Raw genomic sequence first — 12,746 nt, 5'->3', positions numbered from 1 at the left:
TGTGGATAGGGGCGTGCTCCCTCTGCTGTTTCCTGAACTCCACAATCAGCTCCCTCGTTTTTGTTGACGTTGAGGGAGAGGTTATTTTCCTGGCACCACTCTGCCAGGGCCCTCACCTCTTCCCTGTAGGCTCTCGTCATTGTTGGTAATCAGGCCTACTACTGTTGTGTTGTCTGCAAACTTGATGATTGAGTTGGAGGCGTGTGTGGCCATGCATTCATGGGTGAACAGGGAGTACAGGAGGGGGCTGAGCACACACCTTTGTGTGACCCCTGTGTTGAGGATCAGCGAAGTGGAGATGTTGTTTCCTACCTTCACCACCTGGGGGCGGCCCGTCAGGAAGTCCAGGACCCAGTTGCACAGGGCGGATATCAGACCCAGGGCCCCGAGCTTAATGATGAGCTTGGATTGTACTATGGTGTTGAAGGCTGAGCTGTAGTCTATGAACAGCATTCTTACATAGGTATTCCTCTTGTCCAGATGGGATAGGGCAATGTACAGTGCGATGGCGATTGCATCGTCAGTGGACCTATTGGGGTGGTATGCAAATTGAGAGGGTCTAGGGTGTCTGGTAAGGTAGCAGGTATATGATCCTTAACTAGCCTCTCAAAGCACTTCATGATGACAGAAGTGAGTGCTACGAGGCTATAGTCATCTGTTCAGATATCTTTGCTGTCTTGGGTCCCGAACAATGGTGTACACCTTGAAGCAAGTGGGGACAGCAGACTGGGGAAAGGAAGAGATTGAATATAACAGCCAGCTGGTCTGCGCATGCTCTGAGGGGTGGCTAGGGAGGCCGTCTGGGCTGGCAGCCGTGCGAGGGTTAACACGCTTAAATGTCTTACTCACGTCAGGCACGGAGAATGAGAGCCCACGGTCCTTGGGAGTGGGCAGCGTCGGTGGCACTGTGTTATCCTCAAAGTGTGCAAATAAGGTCTTTAGCTTGTCCGGAGCAAGACGTCAGTGTCCGCGACGTGGCTGGTTTTGCCTTTGTCTGTAGACCCTGCCACATACATCTTGTGTCTGAGCCGATGAATTGCGACTCCACTTTGTCTCTGTACTGAAGTTTTGCGTGTGTGTGTGTGTGTGTGTGTGTGTGTGTGTGTGTGTGTGTGTGTGTGTGTGTGTGTGTGTGTGTGTGTGTGTGTGTGCTATTTTAACACACAATCTTGTTGTCCCTCATCACTAAAGACTAACCAAATTCGGCTAGTTAGAATTCAATATAATTACCTTTTCTGCCCTCGAGACACTAATTATTTATTGAGCAACATCAGAACGAGGCTTCCATATCAGCTAAAAATGACCAATTAAGCAGGAATCTGGCAGATGTTTTTCATTTCATATCAAATTAGAATAAACTGAACATCCTTTGTTTGTTTGTGTTTTGGGATTTGAAGTGGGCTCTTCAGTCTACGTTGCTTTAAGGGGTCAGCCGCGAGGTGGCTTCAAAACAAATCCATTCTGACAAGGCTGCCTTAATGTCTGATTGGGTCAGCTTCTCAGAAAATAACGCTGAGATGCCTTTTTGCGTTCAGGTAATTTAGGTCATGGTTGGGGATCAAGAGGTTCGGTTAAAGATATAGAGCTCATTCAGAAAGTATTCAGCCCCTTGACCTTTTCAACATTTTGTTACGTTACGCCCTTATTCTAAAATGGATTGAATGTAAATATTCCTCAGCAATCTACACACAAAACCCCAAAATTACAAAGCAAAAATCAGTTTTTAGAGATGTTTGCAAAAATATATATATATTTTTTTTAAACTGAAATACTTCATTTACATAAGTATTCAGACCCTTTGCTATGAGACTCGAAATCGAGTTCATGTGCAGCCTGTTTCCATTGATCATCCTTGAGATGTTTCTACAACTTGATTGGAGTCCACCTGTGGTAAATTCAATTGATTGGACATGATTTGGAAAGGCACACACCTGTCTATATAAGGTCCACAGTTGACAGTCCATGTCAGAGCAAAAACCAAGCAATGAGGTGGAAGGAACTGTCCGTAGAGCTCCGAGACAGGATTGCGTCGAGGCACAGATCTGGGGAAGGGTACCAAAAAAGGTGTGCAGCATTGAAGGTCCCCAAGAACACAGTGGCCTCCATCATTCATTTTATTTAACTAGGCAAGTCAGTTAAGAACCAATTCTTATTTACCAAACCCTAACCCGGGCGAAGCTGGGAAAATTGTGTGGCGCCCCATTGGACTCCCAATCACGGCCGGTTGTGATATAGCCCAGGATCGAACCAGGGTCTGTAGTGACGCCTCTAGCACTGAAATGCAGTGCCTTATTCTGCTGCCCCACTCGGGAGCCCCTTCTTCAATAAAAGAAGTTTGGAACCACCAAGACTCTTCCTAGAGCTGACTACCTGGCCAAACTGAGCAATTGGGAGAGAAGGGCCTTGGTCAGGGAGGTGACCAACGACCTTAAAGGTCACTCTGACAGAGCTCCAGAGTTCCCCTGTGGAGATGGGAGAACCTTCCAGAAGGACAACCATCTCTGTGGCACTCCACCAATCAGGCCTTTATTGTAGAGTGGCCAGACAGAAGCCACTCCTCAGTAAAAGGCACATTACAGCCTGCTTGCAGTTTGCCAAAAGGCACCTAATGGACTCTCAGACCACGAGTAACACGTTTCTCATGTCTGATGAAACCAAGATATAACTCTTTGGCCTGAATGCCAAGCTTCATGTCTGGAGGAAACCTGGTACCATCCCTACAGTGAAGCATGGTGGTGGCAGCATCATGCTGTGGGGATGTTCTTCAGCTGGAGGGTCTGGGAAACTAGGCAGGATTAAGGGAAAGATGAACAAAGTACAAAGTACAAAGAGATCTTTGATGAAAAGGACCTCAGACTGGGGGCGAAGGTTCAAATTCCAACAGAACAAAGACCCTAAGCACACAGCCAAGACAACGCAGGAGTGGCTTCAGGACAAGTCTCTGAATGTCCTTGAGTGGCCCAGCTAGAGCCCGGACTTGAACCCGATCGAACAGCTCTGGAGAGACCTGAAGAGAGCTGTGCAGCGCTGCTCCCCATCCAGCCTGACAGAGATTGAGAGGATCTGCAGAGACGAATGGGAGAAACTCCCCAAATACAGGTGTGTCAAGCTTGTAGTATCATACCCAAGAAGACTCGAGGCTGTAATCGCTGCCAAAGGTGCTTCAACAAAGTGCTGATTAAATGGTCTGAATACTTATGTAAATGTGATATTTCAGTTTTTATTTTTGTTTTTGCTTTGTCATTATGGGGTAATGTCTGTAGATTTATTAGGTATAAAAAAAGAAGATTAAATACATTTTAGTATAAGGCTGTAACGTAACAAAATGTGAAAAAAGTCTAAAGCACTGTATCTACTAGGCATCTACTAGGTATCTACTAGGCAATACAGGAACATGGCATAAATTGCCTTGTGGGAGTTTGCTTCTGTAGCCGGAGTGGATTTTAATCTTCCACCTTGAAACTTTCTGATGCTTTCATTCTAATCTAACGGCTACTAGTCCAAGATACACTCTAATAACAGTAATTCTAATCTAACCACTTGGCTAACAGCTACTAGTCCAAGATACTCTCTGATAACAGTCATTCTAATCTAACCACTTGGCTAACAGCTACTAGTCCAAGATACACTCTAATAACAGTAATTCTAATCTAACCACTTGGCTAACAGCTACTAGTCCAAGATACACTCTAATAACAGTCATTCTAATCTAACGGCTACTAGTCCAAGATACACTCTAATAACAGTCATTCTAATCTAATGGCTACTAGTCCAAGATACACTCTAATAACAGTCATTCTAATTTAACCACTTGGCTAACAGCTACTAGTCCAAGATACACTCTAATAACAGTCATTCTAATCTAACCACTTGGCTAACAGCTACTAGTCCAAGATACACTCTAATAACAGTCATTCTAATCTAACAGCTACTAGTCCAAGATACACTCTAATAACAGTCATTCTAATCTAACGGCTACTAGTCCAAGATACACTCTAATAACAGTCATTCTAATCTAACCACTTGGCTAACGGCTACTAGTCCAAGATACACTCTAATAACAGTCATTCTAATCTAACGGCTACTAGTCCAAGATACACTCTAATAACAGTCATTCTAATCTAACCACTTGGCTAACGGCTACTAGTCCAGGATGCACATGATAGGTTTTCCATGTATCTATTAATTAACAACATGGGTTATCTCGGATGACACGGACACATTTCCTTGTCAAATTGGCTCCCAGAACCCCCCAGATGTTTAGTTATGACCAGTGTGACAAGCTGCCTAAAAAGTCTCCTTGTGTGGAGGCCTATTGTTTGTCATATTTCGCCACCATTCCAAATGGATAATTGTATGACACGCTACAGACCGGGTTTACATTAGACCTATGATACATCAACCTTGTCTTTCCTGTCTCAATGGCGTTTTAAAATGCCAGTATGCAGAAGCTCTCTAACAACAGTTATCTTTTCCCTGTCCAACATTTGATTGAGTTACACTGGGGAACACATTTTGAACAGGTGCCTTGCATACACCCCTTCCCCATACCCATCAACCCCTTTCCACCTCCGCCTCCACTACCCCCAACTCTCTGATCTATTGGACGAAACCGGACCCCCACAGAAAGACTTTAACGTGCCTCTCAGTCCTCCCAGACCCTTGGTTGAGATGGGGCTGCAAAGAGAGGAACAGGGCATAACTCTACGTACTGTGTAACCTGCGTACACACAGAGTTATCTCTTCTTATTTCAGTCACAAGCAGTTCATGACCTGGAACCAGTGGAGGCTGCTGAGGGGAGGACGGCTCATAATAATGGCTGGAACGGAACAAATGGAATGGCATCAGTTGTTGATTGTTTTATTTTACCTTTATTTAACTAGTCAGTTAAACAAACAAATTCTTATTTACAATGACGGTGATCCATTCCCACCTGTCCCGCTCCAGCCATTACCAAGTGCCCGTCCCGCTCCAGCCATTACCACGTGCCCGTCCAGCCATTACCACGTGCCAGCCATTACCACGTGCCCGTCCCGCTCCAGCCATTACCACGTGCCCGTCCACGCTCCAGCCATTACCACGTGCCCGTCCCGCTCCAGCCATTACCACGTGCCCGTCCTGCTCCAGCCATTACCACGTGCCCGTCCCGCCATTACCACGTCCAGCCATTACCACGTGCCCGTCCCGCTCCAGCCATTACCACGTGCCCGTCCCGCTCCAGCCATTACCACGTGCCCGTCCTGCTCCAGCCATTACCACGTGCCCGTCCCGCTCCAGCCATTACCACGTGCCCGTCCTGCTCCAGCCATTACCACGTGCCCGGTCCTGTCCTGCTCCAGCCATTACCACGTGCCCGTCCCGCTCCAGCCATTACCACCCGTGCCCAGCCATCCTGCTCCAGCCATTACCACGTGCCCGGCTCCAGCCATCCACGTGCCCGTCCAGCCATTACCACGTGCCCGTCCACGCCCGTCCAGCCATTACCACGTGCCCGTCCCGCTCCAGCCAGCCATTACCACGTGCCCGTCCCCGCTCCCCATTACCACGTGCCCGTCCCGCTCCAGCCATTACCACGTGCCCGTCCCGCTCCAGCCATTACCACGTGCCCGTCCCGCTCCAGCCATTACCACGTGCCCGCCCCGCTCCAGCCATTACCACGTGCCCGTCCCGCTCCAGCCATTAGCCACGTTCCAGCCACACCACGTCCCGCTCCAGCCATTACCACGTGCCCGTCCCGCTCCAGCCATTACCACGTGCCCGTCCCGCTCCAGCCATTACCACGTGCCCGTCCCGCTCCAGCCATTACCACGTGCCCCCGCTCCAGCCATTACCACGTGCCCGTCCCGCTCCAGCCATTACCACGTGCCCGTCCCGCTCCAGCCATTACCACGTGCCCGTCCCGCTCCAGCCATTACCACGTGCCCGTCCTCCCTAATTAAGGTGCCTCGAACATGGTGCTAATCCCACAGCCTGGTATCTGCCAAACAGCCAACACTCCCAAACAAAAGGAGAATTACAACACAGACCTTGAGTCAGTTGTTGTGTTGGTGCAATCATCATCAATGCCAAAGGAGAAGGTCCTCTTGTCTCTCAATGGATTCATCTGTTCTAGGATCAGTGGTTACCATGTTTTTCATCTGCACTTTTTGTCTTTCACTTGTCTTATTTTGTGTGAATAAATAAATAAATATAGGTGTGTTTGCACTTTTGTCATTGGGTTTGAGGTTTCAAAGAACTGGGGGGGGGGGTGTTCAGTAGGAAGACTGTGCAGGAAACAATTACTGTAGTAGGTTAATGTTTTTTCCAGGTTCTCTTTGTACTTCTGCAATATGAATTCTCCTTTTAGTTTGGCATTTGGATAAGTATTATCCTGTTTGTTCCCGCTGCTATACACCACTCCGGTTGACAAAGGGTTAACAGCTGACCTTTGACCAGGGCTCGATTAAGAACATAGCTTTGTCCAACACTGAGATAATATAATAATAATAATATATGCCATTTAGCAGACGCTTTTATCCAAAGCGACTTACAGTCATGTGTGCATACATTCTACGTATGGGTGGTCCCGGGAATCAAACCCACTACCCTGGCGTTACAAGCGCCATGCTCTACCAACTGAGCTACAGAAGGACCACGAGATGATCCTGAGTCAGTGAGTGGACTTTCACAGGACCTTAACTGTATCACCTTTAGATGGCATGACCTACCTCTGGTTGGTTCAGGCATTCCTGTGGGGGAAATGACCTACCTCTGGTTGGTTTAGCCATTCCTGTGGGGGAAATGACCTACCTCTGGTTGGTTCAGACATTCCTGTGGGGGAAATGACCTACCTCTGGTTGGTTCAGACATTCCTGTGGGGGAAATGACCTACCTCTGGTTGGTTCAGGCATTCCTGTGGGGTGAAATGACCTACCTCTGGTTGGTTCAGACATTCCTGTGGGGGAAATGACCTACCTCTGGTTGGTTCAGACATTCCTGTGGGGGAAATGACCTACCTCTGATTGGTTCAGGCATTCCTGTGGGGTGAAATGACCTACCTCTGGTTGGTTCAGACATTCCTGTGTCAGAAATGACCTACCTCTGGTTGGTTCAGACATTCCTGTGGGGGAAATTACCTACCTCTGGTTGGTTCAGACATTCCTGTGGGGGAAATTACCTACCTCTGGTTGGTTCAGACATTCCTGTGGGGGAAATGACCTACCTCTAGTTGGTTCAGACATTCCTGTGGGTGAAATGACCTACCTCTGGTTGGTTCAGACATTCCTGTGGGGGAAATGACCTACCTCTGGTTGGTTCAGGCATTCCTGTGGGGTGAAATGACCTACCTCTGGTTGGTTCAGACATTCCTGTGGGTGAAATGACCTACCTCTGGTTGGTTCAGACATTCCTGTGGGGGAAATGACCTACCTCTGGTTGGTTCTGGCATTCCTGTGGGGTGAAATGACCTACCTCTGGTTGGTTCAGACATTCCTGTGTCAGAAATGACCTACCTCTGGTTGGTTCAGACATTCCTGTGGGGGAAATTACCTACCTCTGGTTGGTTCAGACATTCCTGTGGGGGAAATGACCTACCTCTAGTTGGTTCAGACATTCCTGTGGGGGAAATGACCTACCTCTGGTTGGTTCAGACATTCCTGTGGGGGAAATGACCTACCTCTGGTTGGTTCAGACAGTCCTGTGTCAGAAATGACCTACCTCTGGTTGGTTTAGCCATTCCTGTGGGGGAAATGACCTACCTCTGGGTGGTTCAGACATTCCTGTGGGGGAAATGACCTACCTCTGGTTGGTTTAGCCATTCCTGTGTCAGAAATGACCTACCTCTGGTTGGTTTAGACATTCCTGTGGGGGAAATGACCTACCTCTGGTTCGTTCAGCCATTCCTGTGGGGGAAATGACCTACCTCTGGTTGGTTCAGACATTCCTGTGGGGGAAATTACCTACCTCTGGTTGGTTTAGACATTCCTGTGGGGAAATGACCTACCTCTGGTTCGTTCAGCCATTCCTGTGGGGGAAATGACCTACCTCTGGTTGGTTCAGACATTCCTGTGGGGGAAATTACCTACCTCTGGTTGGTTCAGACATTCCTGTGGGGGAAATGACCTACCTCTGGTTGGTTCAGACATTCCTGTGGGGGAAATTACCTACCTCTGGTTGGTTCAGACATTCCTGTGGGGGAAATTACCTACCTCTGGTTGGTTCAGACATTCCTGTGGGGGAAATGACCTACCTCTGGTTGGTTCAGACATTCCTGTGGGGGAAATGACCTACCTCTGGTTGGTTCAGACATTCCTGTGGGGGAAATGACCTACCTCTGGTTGGTTCAGACAGTCCTGTGTCAGAAATGACCTACCTCTGGTTGGTTTAGCCATTCCTGTGGGGGAAATGACCTACCTCTGGGTGGTTCAGACATTCCTGTGGGGGAAATGACCTACCTCTGGTTGGTTTAGCCATTCCTGTGTCAGAAATGACCTACCTCTGGTTGGTTTAGACATTCCTGTGGGGGAAATGACCTACCTCTGGTCTGTTCAGCCATTCCTGTGGGGGAAATGACCTACCTCTGGTTGGTTCAGACATTCCTGTGGGGGAAATGACCTACCTCTGGTTGGTTTAGACATTCCTGTGGGGGAAATGAATGAGGAAAGAATGATGTTTTGGGATAAAGGTGAAAATCAAATCTGAGGTTAACACATAATTAGGAGTTCTTATTTTACCTTTACTTAATTAGGCAAGTCAGTTATGAACAAATTCAAACAATGGCTGCCTGCCCCGGGCAAACCCTAATGACACTGGGCCAATTACGTTCCAGCCCCCTGCCCATCCGCTCAAGAAAGAATCGTTCAGCAGGTGGATCTAGTTGATGATCCCTGGTATAAGATCTCCTAAACCTGCGTTTAGGAGATCTTATGTTTGGCGTTTATCCCCCCAAAAAACGATCATTTCTCCATAGGCTTTGGCCAACAAGTAATGGCAGAGTTATTGTCTACAAAAAAGTCACCATTACTATTGCTCTCTATGTTGGTTGCAAGTGAGTTTAGCTGTGCAGGTGATTTTAGCGTGTATTGATGGTTTAATGAGAAATCAGCTGGTCATAATCTGGTAGCTTTCCATGGTTGCAACTGGCCCCACGAGTCTTGCCAATGACTTTTAGGATGTGTGAATGAGTTACCCTCTACTGTCCTCCTAGAAAAAGTTGAGGAGTTGAATGGTACAAAATGTTAAATTTGGACGTTTCATGCTGTTAGAATGTTTCATAAACTACACTCTTGGAAAAAAAGGTGCCAACTAGAACCTTAAATGGTTATTTGGCTGCCCCCATAGGAGAACCCTTTGAAGAACCCTATTTGGTTCCAGGTTGAACCCTTTGAAGACCTGGAAGTATGTAGAACCAATCAGAGGTTGGGTATTCCTGAATGGGGCGGGGCTATGACTTCTTAAGTGCTACTCTGAGCTATTTCAATATATAATTGGGCAGCTATGTCATCTTAACTGCTTCTCTGAGCTATAGCAATATATAATGGGAAGCTTTGCCTTCTTAACTGCTTAACTGCTTCTCTGAGCTATAGCAATATATAATGGGAAGCTTTGCCTTCTTAACTGCTTCTCTGAGCTATAGCAATATATAATGGGAAGCTTTGCCTTCTTAACTGCTTAACTGCTTCTCTGAGCTATAGCAATATATAATGGGAAGCTTTGCCTTCTAAACTGCTTCTCTGAGCTATAGCAATATATAATGGGAAGCTTTGCCTTCTTAACTGCTTCTCTGAGCTATAGCAATATATAATGGGAAGCTATGTCATCTTAACTGCTTCTCTGAGCTATAGCAATATATAATGGAAGCTTTGCCTTCTTAACTGCTTCTCTGAGCTATAGCAATATATAATGGAAGCTTTGCCTTCTTAACTGCTTCTCTGAGCTATAGCAATATATAATGGGAAGCTTTGCCTTCTTAACTGCTTCTCTGAGCTATAGCAATATATAATGGAAGCTTTGCCTTCTTAACTGCTTCTCTGAGCTATAGCAATATATAATGGGAAGCTTTGCCTTCTTAACTGCTTCTCTGAGCTATAGCAATATATAATGGAAGCTTTGCCTTCTTAACTGCTTCTCTGAGCTATAGCAATATATAATGGAAGCTTTGCCTTCTTAACTGCTTCTCTGAGCTATAGCAATATATAATGGGAAGCTTTGCCTTCTAAACTGCTTCTCTGAGCTATAGCAATATATAATGGGAAGCTTTGCCTTCTTAACTGCTTCTCTGAGCTATAGCAATATATAATGGGAAGCTTTGCCTTCTTAACTGCTTCTCTGAGCTATAGCAATATATAATGGAAGCTTTGCCTTCTTAACTGCTTCTCTGAGCTATAGCAATATATAATGGAAGCTTTGCCTTCTTAACTGCTTCTCTGAGCTATAGCAATATATAATGGAAGCTTTGCCTTCTTAACTGCTTCTCTGAGCTATAGCAATATATAATGGGAAGCTTTGCCTTCTTAACTGCCTCTCTGAGCTATAGCAATATATAATGGAAGCTTTGCCTTCTTAACTGCTTCTCTGAGCTATAGCAATATATAATGGAAGCTTTGCCTTCTTAACTGCCTCTTCTGAGCTATAGCTCTGAGCTATAGCTATAGCAATATATAATGGAAGCTTTGTCATCTTAACTGCTTCTCTGAGCTATAGCAATATATAATGGAAGCTTTGCCTTCTTAACTGCCTCTCTGAGCTATAGCAATATATAATGGAAGCTTTGCCTTCTTAACTGCCTCCTCTGAGCTATAGCAATATATAATGGAAGCTTTGCCTCTTAACTGCCTCTCTGAGCTATAGCAATATATAATGGAAGCTTTGCCTTCTTAACTGCTTCTCTGAGCTATAGCAATATATAATGGAAGCTTTGCCTCTTAACTGCCTCTCTGAGCTATAGCAATATATAATGGAAGCTTTGCCTTCTTAACTGCTTTTCTGAGCTATTGCAATATATAATGGAAGCTTTGCCTTCTTAACTGCCTCTCTGAGCTATAGCAATATATAATGGAAGCTTTGCCTTTCTCTAACTGCTACTCTGAGCTATAGCAATATATAATGGAAGCTTTGCCTTCTTAACTGCTACTCTGAGCTATAGCAATATATAATGGAAGCTTTGTCTTCTTAACTGCCTCTCTGAGCTATAACAATATATACGGAAGCTTTGCCTTCTTAACTGCTTCCTCTGAGCTATAGCAATATATAATGGGAAGCTTTGCCTCTTAACTGCTACTCTGAGCTATAGCAATATATAATGGAAGCTTTGCTCTTAACTGCTACTCTGAGCTATAGCAATATATAATGGAAGCTTTGCCTTCTTAACTGCTTTTCGAGCTATAGCACATATATAATGGAAGCTTTGCCTTCTTAACTGCTTCTGAGCTATAGCAATATATAATGGAAGCTTTGCCTTCTTAACTGCTACTCTGAGCTATAGCAATATTAAAATGGGAAGCTTTTGCCTTCTTAACTGCTTTTCTGAGCTATTGCAATATATAATGGAAGCTTTGCTCTCTTAACTGCTTCTCTGAGCTATAGTAATATATAATGGAAGCTTTGCCTTCTTAACTGCAAGCACTGAGCTATAGCAATATTAAAAGCTTTGCCTTCTAACTGCTTTCTCTGAGCTATTGCAATATATAATGGAAGCTTTGCCTTCTTAACTGCCTCTCTGAGCTATAGCAATATATAATGGAAGCTTTGCCTTCTTAACTGCTTCTCTGAGCTATAGCAATATATAATGGGAAGCTTTGCCTTCTTAACTGCTTTTCTGAGCTATAGCAATATATAATGGGAAACTTTGCCTTCTTAACTGCCTCTCTGAGCTATAGCAATATATAATGGGAAACTTTGCCTTCTAAACTGCTTCTCTGAGCTATAGCAATATATAATGGGAAGCTTTGCCTTCTTAACTGCTTCTCTGCGCTATAGCAATATATAATGGGAAGCTTTGCCTTCTTAACTGCTACTCTGAGCTATAGCAATATATAATGGAAGCTATGCCTTCTTAACTGCTTCTCTGAGCTATAGCAATATATCATGGGAAACTTTGCCTTCTTAACTGCTACTCTGAGCTATAGCAATATATAATGGGAAGCTTTGCCTTCTTAACTGCTTCTCTGAGCTATAGCAATATATAATGGAAGCTTTGCCTTCTTAACTGCCTCTCTGAGCTATAGCAATATATAATGGAAACTTTGCCTTCTTAACTGCCTCTCTGAGCTATAGCAATATATAATGGGAAGCTTTGCCTTCTTAACTGCTTCTCTGCGCTATAGCAATATTAAATGGGAAGCTTTGCCTTCTTAACTGCTTTTCTGAGCTATTGCAATATATAATGGAAGCTTTGCCTTCTTAACTGCTTTTCTGAGCTATAGCAATATATAATGGGAAGCTTTGCCTTCTTAACTGCCTCTCTGAGCTATAGCAATATATAATGGGAAGCTTTGCCTTCTTAACTGCCTCTCTGAGCTATAGCAATATATAATGGGAAGCTTTGCCTTCTTAACTGCTTCTCTGCGCTATAGCAATATATAATGGGAAGCTTTGCCTTCTTAACTGCTACTCTGAGCTATAGCAATATATAATGGGAAGCTTTGCCTTCTTAACTGCTTCTCTGAGCTATAGCAATATATAATGGGAAGCTTTGCCTTCTTAACTGCTTCTCTGAGCTATAGCAATATATAATGGGAAGCTTTGCCTTCTTAACTGCTTCTCTGAG

This window comes from Oncorhynchus keta, unplaced genomic scaffold (assembly GCF_023373465.1).
Source record: "Oncorhynchus keta strain PuntledgeMale-10-30-2019 unplaced genomic scaffold, Oket_V2 Un_contig_4470_pilon_pilon, whole genome shotgun sequence".
NCBI classification, from domain to species: domain Eukaryota; kingdom Metazoa; phylum Chordata; class Actinopteri; order Salmoniformes; family Salmonidae; genus Oncorhynchus; species Oncorhynchus keta.
This window is presented reverse-complemented; position numbering follows the sequence as displayed.